At 36.2% G+C, this 16,282-nt stretch overlaps 1 long non-coding RNA gene across 1 annotated transcript; it reads left to right on the top strand.

The window, feature by feature from the left end:
* Positions 1-5,782: 5,782 nt before the first annotated feature.
* LOC104838884 lies at positions 5,783-15,706 on the top strand. The gene is made up of 2 exons (XR_775117.1): positions 5,783-5,848; positions 15,653-15,706. It is a non-coding gene; the product is annotated as an uncharacterized LOC104838884 (long non-coding RNA).
* Positions 15,707-16,282: the final 576 nt, after the last annotated feature.

Here is a 16,282-nt window from a genome sequence, read left to right as displayed (position 1 = left end):
TGTCATCACACCTGTATTGAGTCAAAACAATCATTACTTCCCCCCCCCTTTTTTTTAAAAACCCACAACTTTATGCTCTCTGATCCCAGTGTACCAGCTAGTGCCATCCTTGAAAAACTCCTCGTTACTACTGAAAGAATCAGCTGTTTGAAACTCATTTCAAAGGTCATTAGAGTCCCTGAGAGGAAGTGGAAATAGTATTAGGTGGAAATGTGTGTCCTTGTAGTAAATAAAGGAAGGGACAGAGTAGAATATTGAAGAGAAACTTGCATGAAGATATTGGCATGGAATCAAAAGAACAGCAGCAGAACTCAGTATATATTTAAATCAACCAGTTAAGACCAAATACTCACCAGATATATATTCAATGACAGTCCAAGGAAAATTGTGGTATATGTATTGTTCTACTCTTAACTATTGCCTGCTTTTTAGCAAAAAAAAAAAAAAAAAAAATCTTTTAGTAGGAGTATAATGGCCTGGAATGTGGAATATCAGAAAGCAGGTAAAAACAAGACACCGATTTTCCTTTTTGTTATTTAACACGTTATTGGTACTGGAAAAAGAGGGGCAGCAAACAGAACTTGCCACTAGGTGACACTACGGCACTACTTTACTCACAGAGCGGCACCTGACATACAGCAAGGACACACTGAGAGCAAGTATGTTGTGAAACTACCTGGGAAAAAAACAAATAGCTCACAAGGTGTCACCTTCCCAGCAGACACTGTAAATATCAGATCTTTTGTGCCAGCCTTAAAAGACCACGTGGATTTTAGAGACAATCTTTAAGTGGTCTTCTGTTGGGAACAGAACTGAGCAACAGTACAACAATGTCTCTTTAAAAGCTTTACTTTTTTGGAGCAAAGTTTTTCAAATAGGAAAAGAAACAAGCTAAGATGCTTACCTGAGCAACTCCTGAAGTTGTAGTGCTCTGTGATATAAGCTGTGCTAACAGAGACCATTTGGGGAAAAGGAAGTAGTTGCTTGGCTAGCTTTTATAGGAGGTTCAATTTGTGACTGTTGAAGATCTGTCTGGGAATATTTGTTAATGTCATCCTAGCTGTTAATTAATTCAGGGTCATTTACCAGTTCTAGAGTTTCATGTGGGATTATTCAATGATTAGTATTTTACAAAAGATATTGGTCTGTTAAAAGTTGTTACGTAACGTTCCAAGCACTTTACAAGAGTTGGGATGTTTGGATAAATGGTATAATTTCGTTTAGTCTACAGACCAAATCAGAAATCAGAGCACATGTGTTTGAACAGTGTAATTTATAGACTTCATGACCTGTGTGGTTTTGGGTTACATTTTTTCATGGCTTATCTGCCTTTTTTTTTTTTTTCCCTTGGCTCTTACGAGCTTGGCTTTTTTCTACTATTACATGCAGACAATTTTGGATCAAGTATAATTTTGAAGGTTTTATGAAAATGGTGTAAATTGACTCAGCTGAGGGGTGTAGGGTCAAAGGAATTATAAATGTGATTACAGGCTGAATCCTAGTAAGATATGAAAGCAGTATCTTTAAAATGTGCTGACATTTTTGCTACTTAATGAAGTTTTCAACTAACACACATGAGAATACTTATATGTGACTTAATTAGCTGAAGAAATGGGCTCATATCCTTCTATTAATGTAACAATGTTGCAAGTTGCAGAATAAAATGTTGTTATATATTAGATGATAAGCCAATGAAATACATTATGTAGTCCCTAGACAAGTCTAGAAAACCACCTTTATGCTACACAAAAAGATTGTTAGTTATTTTAGTCATATATTTTAAAACAAAATATTGGAAGTTCATTAAAAATTTAATCTATTATCCATGAAGGTTGAAAAAAATTCAGATTTCTACTTAAAAGTGAATTTCTCCCCCTTCCAATAAAATGGCATGATTTGCTATATCATGGCTACAAAAAATTGTGAGACAATCACTTAATCTGTTGTGAGTAGTTCCCAGTATTTTTTTCTGCCAAGTACCGTTTTGGCATCCAGCTACACTTCCAGGTTTTTCTCCTTCCCTTCCTGCCCAAACACAGAGAGAAGTTTGGTTGTTCTAGGCTACACAGTCATTTTCTGAAAAGCTTTGTAAATTTGCAAGTTAACTGGAAGCAATAGAAATGTATGCAAAATTATTTTAAAGTTACTAAAGAATGGTATAAGAATGGCAGAGTTCTAGAGGAGTTTAAAGTTCTGCAAAGTACAGCACATATCAGATAACACAGTGTTTTGCTGCTCCAGTAAAAAAGGAAAAAAGAGAAATCAGGCAAAGGTTATTAAGTTTCCTATAACGTATTTAAGTGGTAAGTTTCTTCTTCAATAGGGATACTAAAAGAATCCTTTCCATTTAAGATACTAAAGAACATTTAGGTGCTTGCATACAATTCCGGTGACACTGCGCTTGTGCACCTGAGGCAGAATGTGGCACAAACTGGCTAAGTCTTCTCCACAAATAATTGAGGTCTTACAACTGAGTCACATCTGTAAGATGCAGTAAACAAACAGCTGAAAAAGATTGCAACAGGTAGTGTGAGAAGTGCAATTCTTGGCTTTTTTGTTGCTTTTGATTTTCTCAGTTTTCCAATTGCTTTGTGCATGACGCTGCATACTAATCAATAAGATATCTAGAGAGCCTAAATCGAAAGTGAAGTCAATAAATCTTTAGCTAGATTTTTTGTTTTAAATGGAAACAATATCTTCTCTCTCCTCTTTCCTCTCTTTCTTCAGAGCTTTTATCCTTGCAGAGCTGTAACCAATAGTTGGTTTGCCACACTTAAGGATAAATCCCAGATAGATACCTTCCAGACCCTTTGATTCAATAGGAATTTTTATGGGGAGAAAAAGGGAAAAAATGAACTAGGTATTTTACAGATGTGCAAAAGCACCTTAGTTATTGACAGAATCAAAGGGAAACCTAGGCTTTTGGATAATGCAAGTGAGTAGCTCAGTTACCTTCACTGTTTCTCTGTTATCAGTTCCCCTCACATTACAAGTTAGGCTAATCTCTCTTAAGGCCTTTCCATGCATCAAGAATAAGATGGAGACTTGGGTAGGCAGGTTAGATGTTAACAGTGAGATTTCTTGCGATCTCTCACCAACAATCCTTTAGAAATATCTTTGCTCTTCCATTTGAGGGAATTAATCATAAGTATCTCACCTTTGGAAACAGAACTGAAAAACGTAGGACACTAGTGACTCAAGTGGTTTAAACTAATCTAAGCTGGGCCACTGGAGTGCTGCTGATCTCCTTTTCCTCCAGCTGTGTGTTCCCATTTCCTTACAATAGCACTGCTCCCTATCCGACCTCTTGATAAGGCAATCAAAGATAAAAAATGACAGGAAATTAAGGCTATAGCTCTCTAGCAGCCTGAGGCAATCTAACTGCTGGCTGCCTTGTTGCTATCTCTTGCCTCTGGCCAAACCCTTTTCCTGACTCCCTTGCTCATTGGGTTGCTGACCCATGTCAGTGCACTGCATTGGCAGAAAACTAATACAACAAAAGTGAATAGTTTTTCTGCTGATTTAATGCACTGAAACAGCTCATATTTTCCAAATTGTGTGTTGGAAGAATTGCTCGCTATATGGATGTCCTGTTCAACCCCCAGTTTTCTGCCTGCCCTGAGTTCTTCGCAGACATTCCACATGGCAGATTAGTAAAATGGATGACAGATTTACTACTGGAGTGCTTTATCTTAAACATCCTTCTTTCCATCTTTTGTCAATCATAGGGGCTCCTGGCGTCATACCAGCAGTGAACGCATAGGGAAAGAAAGACCAGAATTAGAAAGAGGAATCATTGCCTTGGTAAATCCCCAAAGCATCTAGTAAACAGTGGATTAAGGACTTTGTGATTAGGAGTTGCATCTGAAGTAGCCACCTTTAGATAAACAGAATAAAGAGAAAACACGATCTGAGTGTAGACTGAAGGCTTGTATGCCCCAAAGCAAAACCTCCCCAGAAGCCTTCAAATGATTATTCTTTCAAATTTGTTCTATTAAGATCCTCAATTTATACTGTTCCTGACTTATACTTTTAACCTTGAATGCTGGCGGTATTGTCATATGGGCATGTGTAACTTCCTTCCTTAAATCCTGAGAAACAGAGCAACCAAGGAAGCATTACAAATTTTTCAGCTAGAAAAAAAAAGAAGGGTCTAATAACACCAAATACATTTAGTGTGCTACAGGTGGCATTAACAAGAAGTGCCTACCATGGCAAATTTCTGTTGACACCTCACCTCATGTAATACAGATCTCCTTGAACCATCTCACATGATCAAGAGTTCCTTTTTATACAGAAGACCTCCTCCCTACGGGTGAACTTTAAAAGCACACAAAGATGAAAGTTACAGAATTTATCAAATGGTGAAAGAGCCATAATTTATAATAACTAGGGTGGCAAGAAAGAAGTGTAATAATGGCTTCAATGAAATGAAGTGGAGAACATTAATCTTTTTAGGTGAAACTTGTTTAAAATTTCGAGCTGTGTGAAAGGAAGAGACCTCTAATTGAATTGCCACTTTGTGCAACTGGGGAGACAAAGAAACCTCCGGTAGATGGCTGTGTTTTGTTAACAGAGAGTAGTAATTGGCATCCAGCTGTTAAGATACCGTGTCTTGTCATCTTTCCTTTTCCTCTTTGTTCTATTAATTCCAGAAGATTTTACACATTGCCCTGACTGCTGCTTTGAAATATGGTATTAGTAACTGTAGCAAAATTTTCTACCCCTGTATTTGAATAATCTCCCTTTTGTAAAAACCAAAACAACCCCCCCAAACCCCCATCTGAAAATGGCCCTATTGACTGAAGCAAGGAAGAAAAAGATGAGGCCCTAAAATAGTAATAAAGGCTGAAGTTAAACAGTTTTCTTGGTTTTCCAATAAACATAAACATGTTTATTTTTTAATTATAATAAGAGCGATAAAAAATCCTGTCGTTCTCTGCCAATTAACATTTCAGGCGGTGATTTTGTCAGATTTCATAAGCTCCAAACACCAGTACTGCCAGGATATGTTGGTATTGATCTCCCTCGAGTCAATGCTTTATAATGGTTTAGGGCGTAAGGCCACCCAAGGTGGTAACTTTCACATAATAGTGAGGCCCTACTTTGGTCTTTAACTGTTTCAAGGTTGCCTTGTGGAGTCTCTAAATAATGAAGGAAAAGATTTCTTTTGTTTCACAGTATTGTATTGGTGTGTTACCACTGCTGTCTTGGAACTCTTAAAAACGGATGGTATTTCAGGTGCATCTCCACATGTTCCAAACGTGATGGTTCCTGCCAGTCAGGTGTCTGCTCCCAGGATGAGCAAATCTCAGTTTTACTATTAATGTTTTCTTTGTTTCTGAAAAATCCACGTGTAGTTTCAGGTAGAGGAGAAAATCTGGATATGCTGCTGAAAAAGATGAGTAAATGGGATATAAAGGCAGTCACAGCTGGTTGCATTTTACTTGTAAATTGAAAAGTCATTAATGAGTTGCATGGTGTCAGAAAAATGGTTTTGCTTTTTGAAGAAAATGTTGTATGTAAGACAAATACTACTTGATTTAAAAACTTCACAGTTCAATACTAAGTCATACTGCATTTTGCTCATAAGGAGAAGCCTTATGGCTAAGACACTGGAGAGGGACTTAGAAGATCTTTGTTCTATTCCCAGATGTGTGGTAGTTTATTTATGTCCTAATGCTTATATTGTTTATGATTCAGAACTTTGCCTTAGTTTTCTTTCTACAAAATAGCCACTATCTTCATTTTCTCTACTTAGACTGCAGGCTGTTTGGAATGGGGACTTCTTCTTGTATTACTAAATGCATATATCATGCCTGGCACAATCAGAGCTAATGTGGTTTGGGTAAGTAGATATCTATTTAATGCTACTGTTTAAAAAAAAAAATTATTGTAAAGTGCTGCTGTTGAGTTGGAGTGCTTCCAGTTAAGGTTACTTTTATATCTGGTCGTAGAGAAAATGTTTCACAATGAAAGCGATAAATTTTCATTACCAAAACCAACTATACTTGCCACAGGCTTCTAACTTCAGCTCATGACAAATCTTTGAAAGTAAAGTATCTTGGTTATTTGTTATTTGTAGAGGATGAGCTGCAAAATCCATATGTGCTTAAGAAATGATGTAGATATGATGGATCCCAAAATAAGAAAGATGAGGGAAAGGAAAAACAGCAAAATTTTGTCCTGAACAGACTGGATGTGAGAAAGGATTTTAAACATACTTCAACTTTTTGGTAGTGCAATTGTAGAGGACTAGGACTGTATGATAATAGAGGAAAGTTCTAATATTTTTTCCTTATATGACTGACTTACTATGTTTTCTCACCATTGTGCCCATATTTCATAAAACTCAATTAAAAAAAACCCCAGTTTGATTCCTAATATAGGCGTTGCCACAATTTTAGCACAAAACCAGTTTTTTTTTCAGGCCAGTCTCCGGTTAGTGTGGATACAAAAAATAATGGAACTATGGATCTAGGTGGCAAGTTAACTATTTTTAAAAATAATTTCTGGTACAGATCTCTTTTCATTTGACTATGAAACTCTGTAGAGCTTCCTAATTAGCCAACTTCTTTTTAAATTCAATTTTAGATCAGAATCAGAGCAGTGAGCTGTTTGATTTCTGAGTTTAGTCATTATGTAAAGTTTTACTTCTAGAGCAGCTCTGAGATGCACTGAGTACAGAGTCCAAAGGAAAATACTTGCTTTGTGGCTAAAGTGTCTCCAAAATTTATTAAAACCAGTCTTGTGATAGACTGGAGATGGTGCCTAGATCTGAACTTTGGCATTCAGAGTACTCTGATCTCAATTCTGCTTTTTGCATCTGTCTTCCTCCTTTATGTTCCCCAAGTGAGCAGAGTTCATGGTGTCATGATCACATTGCTTTCTTAGCTAAAATTTATATTGCTTCATGAAGATGAACTTCACTGGCATTAATTAAAGATATGATCCCTGCTTTTAGAGAAGGAAACAAAAAACCATAATGTGACCAAGTGATTTTAGATCTTGCTAATCAAAGTTTCAATATCTGCAGTGAATAATTGATAGGAGATCTGAATCTCTGTGAAGTAACATCGATTTATACTCATGAACAGGACAGAAGCCACAGAAAGCTGGTAAGAATTTGCTCTGGGAAGTTTCCTCAGGATAGGGACCTTCTTCACGATCATAGTTGTGAGGCTTATTGTTACTTTTATTCAAAATTCCAGAAAACTTTTATTGTCCAGGGCAGATGTGGAGCACGTAGATGCTAGTAGTGGAAAAGTGGAATGTGATGAAATATAACATGCACTGTTCTTAGGGACCATAGGAAGTAGAGATGGAATTAGGGCTGATAACCAATTGTGAGAAACGAAAAATCCTCAGGTGTTTTCCTGCATAGGTTTATGGGAGTTCATCTTTTGTATTAAATCTTGCATTATGTCTGAGCCAGTGCAGCAGCTCACAACCTCCAAGACGGCAATATCACTTCTTACTCCTTTTTTCCCCCTCATTTGCAGCAGCATGCTCCTCCCTTCATCTTCCCTCTGTTGGCTCAGGTACTCATATGACACTACCATGAGCTGATTCATCTGACTAAATGAGCAGAAAACTAACTCCCAGCCAAAAACCTCAGTATTTTTCTGCTAGTTTGGAGAGTTGAATGAACTCAATGAGGGTCAAATGAGTGACAGAGTCAGTGCAAGAATGAAAACATGTAATTGGGAGAGGGGCCTTTTCTCTCCATGGGAAATGACAAATCGCTTTAGTTGCAGGGCAGGAATTCTTGTTACTAAATTAAAAATCTAAGTGCAATCCTTTTTATTTTTTAGTAAGTCTCTCCCTTTCACAATTTAAAAAACTTTTTAGTTTTCCCATAGGCATTATTTTTAAAACATGTAAAATATTATTTAGTTGGAATTTTACATTTTTCTTCTCTGTTTTTAGAAGACCATCAATACAGTAATATAATCTTTGTGAATCTTGCAAGCTGGCAAGCACATCTTCTGTATTTGCCTCAGTCTGAGAAAGCAGCGTTCTATGGGTGGCACTTAACAATATACTTAAATTTAGCCTGTGCTTATTTTGCTGATTTGAGTGATCTTGCTTAGAAATAAAATAGGCAGAGTTTGATCCTTGGTAACACAAAAAATTAGGCATCTGCAGAAATGCCATGTTACCAGTTTTTTTTAGTAGTTCTCATTCTGTTTAGCTGGTTAGACCTGTTAATGAACAGTCTGATTTGCATATCACTTTCTACACAGTCTTTTTCCTTTGACTGTGGTAGTTTCCTACCTGCTGTACTGCAGAGTTTGATGAAAATTCAGCTGCTGTGGGAAACATGTGGCACTGACACTCTGCCATGACTCAATAGCTGGCAGGTAGCCCTATGCATGTGCTGAGTAAGTTGTTATTCCCGAGTTTGCAATTCAGTGGCTTATATTTTGTTGGAAAAATTAGTACATCGATGTGATAGTTTTTGTGTCTTCTTTTTACTTGGCACATTTCTCCTACCTATCAGTTTTCTGTTGTTTTAGTACCAGCCCAACATAAGAATTTAAAAGCAGTGGTCTCTTTTTCAATACCTGACAATCTCTCATACACCTGTTTCTCTGAGGTATTTCTGACTAATATGCTGAATTATAAAGGACAAAAGAAAGAACCTGATGTTATGGTTTTTGATGATGATAGTAGGAAATATTAGGAAACAGGAACTATGGCTTTATAGAAGTAGCAGTTTTTGCTGGACTGGATTTTTGTCTCTCAAAATTCCCAGACCTTTCAGTCTTAAAAAGAGCAAAATTTATTTTGTGCTACTTGCAGAAACACTATGATTTAAAATAGGAAATAAAATACAGATTTTACAAGGTTTTGCATTTTTGTTTACCCTGATACATTCAATTTTTATCTTAATTTTGAAATGTTTTAACAAGGCACGTATTATTTTAAAAAGAGCTCATTCTGCTGCTACCTCCACATTTTCAAAGAAACTTAGGAAACCCAACCTAGGAAACCTTATTTTAATATAGTTCTGAGTATACAGTTCATTACTGTCACTAAGACACTCAGATTTAGCTTGACTTAAATGTCAGAAAATATTATTCAGGTGTGGAAGACACCAAAGATCACAGCCAACTGGTATATTGAATCTTAATTAGCAAGGAGACCATATAAAACTCAGAAGCTTCTATGAACTAAGAAAACAACCCTGACATTCTCTGTTCGGCTCTGGGTATTTGTTGCTGACTTTGATCTCCAGTGATAATCTCCAAAGAGCTGTGATTCTGGCTCACTTAAAAATTGGTTTTACTTTCAAACTTTGCCTGTTAAGTCATTATTACCAAATAACTCTGGAGGGACTAGAACCTCATAAAAGCCACTTTATTTCCCATTATGAGAGTTAGAGATTAGGCAATGACATTATATAAACCAAAGCTTATTTCTTCTCTGCAGCTCAGTTTACTTAGTGTTAAATATATTCTGTGCATTGAAAGTGTATCCTGTTTTTTCTAAGAATCAGCAGGTTTTGTGCAGGCCCCATTATGTTTAGAAAATATCACAATATTTTTAAAAGATATAATAAACAAAAAGTTTTGAAATGGACCAACGCATTATCCTTTGCTTGAGATAAGACCACAGTCCACATAATAGTTAATGGACTCATCTGGCAACTGGGGAAAAAAACCCAAAAAGCTTTTTCTTCTCGCTTTTCTTTTTTGTTATTTGTTCTAGGTGGGATTATTTCTAATTAGATTGTTCCTTTTCCTAATCTTAGAAGGGACACACAGAGTGAGCGAATGAGCAGACTTTGTAGCTCATGCATCTGAACTGCAGCTAATAAAGTGCAGACTCTCTTGCTGAAACTGTAGCCAAATTTAAATTTTTAAGAAGTCCATTGTCACGACTAATTATACAATTTCCCTTTGTTATATGAGGACATTACGGAACAATCTGTGAAAGACACTACATCAACCTTCAAATTATTTGAACTTTTATTACGGTAAAGTTTATGAATTTACATTGTGACCTTGAGAAATACTTAAGGCACTCAGAACTCTGAGACAGGGTACTTCAGGACAAGCTTTAGTGGGCATGGTTAATGGTTGGACTCGATGATCCTGAAGGTCTTTTCCAACCTAAATGATTCTATGATTCTATGATTCTATGAGTTTAGCTTCTATTTAGGACAGCCATGTTAAATGTTAGCACATACTTACATTGTAATTTTATTGGCACCATATCACCTGTGTTATAAAAAAAATTAGTGGGATATCAGAATCTGTTTCTTTCTTCCTGACACTTCCATTATGAAAACCAAATCTGAAATCTCATATCAGAGAAGTTGGAAAATATGTTTATGTTCATATTTAAACACAAACAAAGCAACTCTAAGCCCATTTTCTCATTTCTACCTTGAATAAGTAAAAAGCATTACTCATATTTTCTAGGCAGGTATCTACCAAAATCAATGAACTAGTATACAAGTTTGCATGAAGTGCTGCAGAAAAAATGCCCCAGGGAACCTTTCTGAATATTTACATGAAGACCCTGTTGGTATGCATTCTGTTGAAACATTGTGCTACGACAAACGTTGGATGCTGAAAGTCATGCTTGGAGAGGATGAGATCAACTTAACATTATAAAGTTGGTTAGTTAACGTTTTGGTTGGCTGTAGCGTACAAAACTTGATTGTTTTGTGTTACTGAAGCTTACGTTTATCATGATGCAGGAATAGATGTAGGAGATTTCCGTTAGTGCTGAATTGGCATTTTAATGCAGAATGGAGCTGATACAAACTTGTAATTTTCAGTCTGCAGGAAGTTCTGAATTCCATGTTTTGTTTTCCTCTCAGGATAGGAAGCGATGCACTTTTAAAAGCAAGTTATTAATGCAGCTTTGTTTAAACTGACACATTGATGACAAAAAGTGTCTATGATAGCACAACATAATTTCTCCAATGACTGCTTTGCTATGTAAGACTTCATTCTAGTGTATTCTGGGCACCTTCAGATATGTAACTACATCTCCACTGTCTTTTGGGAAAGAGAGTAATACCATTGTCACAAAATATACAGGACATTATGAATACGGTTAGTTTTACTTCTAAGGTTTAGTAACATGGTTGCAAATAGTCCTTTTACCTTGGATTATTTACCACTTTCTACATTTTGGAGTGTAAACACTGTTTAATGGCCAAATTCCTTTATTTTCGTTGTCATTTTTTCAACATTTGCAGGAAAAACTTGTGGGAGTGTAAATCTTGGATCATGACCACACTCTGGTAGGTCTGCTCTAAAACTGAAAGAAAATAGATCTTGTCCCAGAATTCATCATCTTTTTGTGAAGTTGTGCTGTGCTGTGGCATCATTTTGACAGAGAATGGTCAGTCACACTGTTCCTGTTATAGCTTAGCTGGATTTATAGGTTATCTATCAGTTTCTGTCTGGGCCCAGCTGTGTGTCTGCAAAACCAGCTGAAATCTGCTGCCCCCTAGTATTTCTCTTATATATTGTCACATGTCTTAGAGCCCTTATGGTTTGAATAACTGTGGCAGAGCAAGTAGAAATAAGTAATAATGATTTGCATTTCACTCAGCTCAGAGCAAACACAGACTGGATACTCCAAAGGCCTCTAGAGAAGTGTAATGTAACTGTTAATGACTTACAGAAAGCTTTGTTAATGTTTTCCAGTTAACTGATTCCAGGAGATTCTGAAAGAAGATAAGAAATCACACTCTATGTGTTTGCAGACCTCAGTCATTTCCATTGTCAGGGGAAGGAGCAAGTAGGGAAGATAGCAAGAGAAGACAATTGGTTCTTGATTAGAAAATGAAATTGTGTGAGAAATAACTTTTTGTGGTTTTGTATCTCTGTGTCAATATTATAGCTCAGTAGTTTCACTTGGTAGTGCGTGGACTCTTAGTTTTCTGTGGACTGTTCTAAGAATCGACGAAAACAACCCATTGTAGTTATGCTGAAACTCATTCTATTGGATCTACACCTCCATTGTGAAATGTTTCTATATATGGAAAAAAGCTGAAAACCATTATAACAAATAAATCTTGGAGTGTTATTAGTGGAAAGAGGGGGCTGGGAAGAGGGGTGCCCATATGAGGTAACAATGAAGAAGGTAAGAGAAAGGACAAGTACATGGAAAAGAAAGGTAGGAACAAGCTTGACAAGGAGCTGGTACTCCAAATCTGAGAAAAGCCCAGAGGAAGAGTTCATGTATCTCAATAGCATATGTATAGAAACTCTTCAACTTTGCTCTGTTGGTTTCAGTTTAAAAAAAAAAAAAAAAAGTCTTTGGTAGATATGGCAGGACCAGATGACTGAAGAGGATGAAGGGAGGATAAGCAACAGGAGGGTACCAGGTGTGTTCTCCAACTCTTTGTAGTTTGAATACATCTTCAGCCACATAAACAGACTCTTTTGAATTTTAGTCTGAAAGTTAATATCCTATATGTGATATTCTGTGTGATCAACCAGCTGTTCAAATGTCCTTCAGCAGAAATCATGGCTCTTAATACCTCATGGAATATCATGCTGCTGTCCTTACTGCTGGCTTTGACTACTCCCTGTTTTTTTTTGCCTCGGTTAGTTTTCTGCCACTGGCTGAACTGAATGAGCTCACAGAGGGGTTAGAAATACAACTGAGCCAGCACCAGTACAATGTTTAATTTTCCTAGGTTATTACAGTAGCTGTAGCACTTGAATTTTGCAATAATTCCTGAACAAACTTGCAAAGACACTTTTGAACTATGTAAGTCAGAACTGTAATTGAGGGTGGTATCAGAGGAGAATGTACATCTGTATTTATGGCTACCTCAGCTATATGAAGGTCTCACTGTGGTCCTTAGTCATGCTTTTCTTAATTGCAGACAGTTGCAAACTACTGTTTGTTTGTATAGAATTAGTAAAGAATGGACCCTTAGACATTTTCATCATCTAACAATGAGTCTTTCATGAGGATCAAACACCAATACTTAACAGTATAGATTACTCCTTATTGACTTTGGTAAATACCAAGATATTTTCATTTTCTTCAAGCAGTCTGTTCTTGCTGTCAGTCATAATATAGCTAGAATCACTACTCTGCTTTCCAAACAGGTATTTGTGGGAAAGCTGCCTGTTTTATCGATACTTGGTAGAACTGAAATAGATTTCTCTCTATATTTTTCTCTAATATGCTGCTGGTACACATCATCAGCAATCCCTGTTCTATGGAAGTAATCAGGAGAATGCAATAGATGTGGTCCAGAGAAAGTTAATGCAACAGGATTATGGAGAGTGTAACACTGTTGTAAAGGAATGCAACTTCTTAGACTTATAGAATTTAAACTTAATTAAACTAATGACTGCATTGGATTCTTGTGATCAGATTCCAGCTAATGCCAGTCCATGTAACTCTGCTGAAATTGATAGCATGTGCCTTGGGACAGATCTTCAGTTCAACTCAACCAGCCCAATTCCACTGACTTCCCTAGAACCAGTGGTTGCATCAACTATAGAGTGGCCCATTTGTGTGGCTCTATTAACTATCTGTTGTCTCTGCACTTCCTTTTCAGAATGACAACAAAATAGTACAATGCTTTAAAATGAACCAGGTCAATCTGCAAGATTGCAATCTTATAAACCACAAGCAGTGAGTTAGCCAACACATTAGATACAATTATGTATTTAATACTTGGTTCGGTGTACTATATATTAGATAAAGAAATATAACATGCACTTCACTCTTATTTTTTTGAGGCTTATATAGTTTGAATAACAGTTTTGACAAAAGAAAATTGGTTATAAACCAGAAGTAGTTATAGGCCAAAAATACATGGTAAAAGACACCACCTTGCTTAGGTTATGGGTTTCTACTTGAGAGGTTAAAAAAGACTGTTGATCTTGTAGTCTTTAACTTCTGTTTATCTGGATCAGACTTCATGTGCTTACATAGATTAAAATAATTTTATATGATTTTTTTAAAAGATAATAATTCCTTTCTTAAATGCTTCCTATATAATTGGATAATGTGACTTATTTTAATGGTGGGAAATAGAAACAAGAAGAGAAAAGAAGCTAGATGTGCTGACTTCTATGAAATTTTTGTTGCTAAGGCAATGATTCAAATGAATTTATGCTACATTTTAACCAGTAAATGTTATTTGAAGATTTTTAACAGCTCATTCTGTGGCACTATACAGTAAATACTGTAATTCCTCTGGCAGTCACTGTTAATATAACTGTACATTAATTCAACTGTACTCTAGGTTTTGATGAGAGCGTAGTATTGTATGCATGGCGATTTTCCCAAATGTGCTGGCACATTCATTCACTGATCTGTGTCTCAGCCTCTCACAGGGTGCTGTAAGGATAAATGTCTATGAAATGTTGATGGACATTCATCAGTTGTCATGATGACCATAGAGATAGACAGTTATCTACATTGTGAACTTAAAGAAGATTTGATGCTCATCACTGTTTATCATACTCATATGTCAGGATTGAAGAGGCATAGTATCTCTGCCATCTGTTTGTGCTAGAATTCAAACTTTGAAAATAAGATCAGTGAGTTTTTCAATGACCATTTTTAATGGTAGGATAGGTTTTCAATCAATTTGTTTTGTGACTATTGATTATCTTCTAGTTCTCATAGATAAATATTAGGGGAATGTAAATAGTATTTGTTCAACTGGTGTGCAGGAAGTGTGATTTGGCACATCTAAGTGGCTCTTAGGTGGTAGATGCTTATAAATAATTACATAAGAGATACATTAACTTAATTTTACTTTATTTAAGGAACAGTTTAAAATGTAAATACTTTGTCAACTGGCTTCCAAGTAAGAGGAAATGTAGGGCATGTAATAATATGTTTCATTTAGAAATCCATAGAAACATGGCTTTTCATTACAGGCTTTGTTTTCCTACTATTGCATATATTAAGTTTTTATCTTCTAATTTCAGCTTTTTATTCTGTTTATATTTATAGAAGAGGTCATTCAGTTGTAGTCTATGACTGCCAACTCTTCCCTTCAAGAATAGATTATTGACCATTTTCTAGCACCTTTGGTATTATAAAACCTTCTTTTGAGTTTGCTGTTGGTGAAAAAGCCATTCAAAAATAATTTTAGTAGGGTTGGCTAAAGCCCATAAGTCACATGCTATTTTAGCTTTTTATCTTATTGAATTCAGGAGGTGAAAGTGACATAGTAATGAAAAGTCAGAAGGGGGAGAAGTGGATCAATGTATTGCTAAATTCTTATTGAAATTCTCATGCTTAGACTGTTCTGGGTGGTTTTATTTCTGCTTAACATTTGCTGAGTAAAAGTCATTGCCCTGGAGATGCAAGATTTATTGACACACAGAGATGAAAATGATTAGCTAAAAGGTTTCTGCACGAAGAGAATCAAAATCAGCTGAAACAATACAGGATGGCTCATATACAGGAGGCTGAGCTATTTCAAATAAGTTATTAAAGTTCAGAACTAAAAGCTGAGCTTGTTAGTATTATACCAATAGTTTATTCTTCGCTCCCTTTGCAGGGACACTAAAATTCTGAAAAAAAAGCTTTCATTTATATATATAGGTTTATATGTTCTATACACACATACACTTTGCTTGTTAGAGTACATAAAGGCATTATTATATTTCTAATTAAGTACATGTTCATTTATTTGCAGCTTCCAGCTTTTCAAGAATTGACTTTATGGAATGTTCCTGCAGTTCTGACACAGGTAAAGCTCTATGACAATATATTCTGATTCATTAGGAATCATGCTCACTCATTTTCCATTTGATTTTATATGCCACAAACTAGGCGTATTGGTATACCATATTTAGCTTCTCAAACATCTGAAAGATGTTAGCATGATTTGGCTTACCATGCGTGTGAGCCTGCCAGAAGTACTAGGCAGAACTTCTGCTTTTTGGCCTACTGAAGAACAGGTTGTGTCTTCAGACTTGACTTTCTCTTGACTTTCTACAGGCAGAGTATAGTAAAGCCTGTAAAGTTTAATTGTCAGACAGATCAAACTGAAATACAGTGTGGGTCGGTGCTCTCAGCAGTCAAATATAGGGAAAAATTAATTCTCTAACTAGGTGGCATTCAGAAGAATTTACTAATCTTACTCATGCCGCTTACAATTCCAGTGTCACTGCACTTCCAGTGATAAACTCTAGGAGGCCCCATCTTTGCTTCCTTCACCCAGTTGCTGAATGGACAGTCATCCTTACACATGGTTCTGAAGAAAACTCGTGGTACTCTGTAAGAACACACTGTATTCCCACCCTAGCATGCCAGCACAAATGCT

This window comes from Haliaeetus leucocephalus, unplaced genomic scaffold (assembly GCF_000737465.1).
Source record: "Haliaeetus leucocephalus isolate CR32 unplaced genomic scaffold, Haliaeetus_leucocephalus-4.0 Scaffold656, whole genome shotgun sequence".
Lineage (NCBI taxonomy): Eukaryota > Metazoa > Chordata > Aves > Accipitriformes > Accipitridae > Haliaeetus > Haliaeetus leucocephalus.
This window is presented reverse-complemented; position numbering and strand designations above follow the sequence as displayed.